At 58.9% G+C, this 489-nt stretch overlaps 1 protein-coding gene across 4 annotated transcripts in view; it reads left to right on the top strand.

Moving 5' to 3' along the window:
* The first annotated feature begins 218 nt into the window (after window positions 1-218).
* ENOX2 (ecto-NOX disulfide-thiol exchanger 2) overlaps window positions 219-489 on the top strand; it is a 348,870-nt gene continuing 348,599 nt past the window's right edge. For all 4 annotated transcript variants that reach the window (XM_027767236.1, XM_027767234.1, XM_027767235.1 and 1 more), the window contains exon 1: window positions 219-340. The gene's annotated coding sequence lies outside the window, so the exon portion shown is untranslated. The remainder of the gene's footprint in view (window positions 341-489) is intronic.

Genomic DNA, 489 nt, shown 5'->3' with positions numbered 1-489 from the left:
ATCTCGACTCCATGTCCCACAATCCTCTATCTTCACTTGTGTCTCTCTGCCAATACCAATATTGGATCTCCTCAGGAAGAACAGCCTCCAGCAATCTTAAACTACATTTCCCATGAGGACAAGGGCTTGGGCCTCTGGCTCCCTGGTGACCACCGACCAATAGGAGATGCCACAGCGGCCACCGTGTAGGTGAGAGTCCAGTCTTGGGCCTGAGTGGCCTCCTCAGGAAGAACAGCCTCCAGCAATCTTAAACTACATTTCCCATGAGGACAAGGGCTTGGGCCTCTGGCTCCCTGGTGACCACCGACCAATAGGAGATGCCACAGCGGCCACCGTGTAGGTGAGAGTCCAGTCTTGGGCCTGAGTGGCCGGCCTAGGCCAGCTGGCAGGAGACGTGGAGTTCAGAGGACAGTTGTGCGGCGTGGAGCGCCGCGAGGGCACTTCGCGCCCAGGAGCTGCCGCGGCGGCCCGCTTTTCCGCGGCTGTGTA

The sequence above is a fragment of the Tupaia chinensis genome, unplaced genomic scaffold (genome assembly GCF_000334495.1).
Source record: "Tupaia chinensis unplaced genomic scaffold, TupChi_1.0 Scaffold144058_2, whole genome shotgun sequence".
NCBI classification, from domain to species: Eukaryota; Metazoa; Chordata; class Mammalia; order Scandentia; family Tupaiidae; genus Tupaia; species Tupaia belangeri.
Note: the sequence above shows the minus strand (reverse complement) of the source record. Positions and strands in the feature narration are given on the sequence as shown.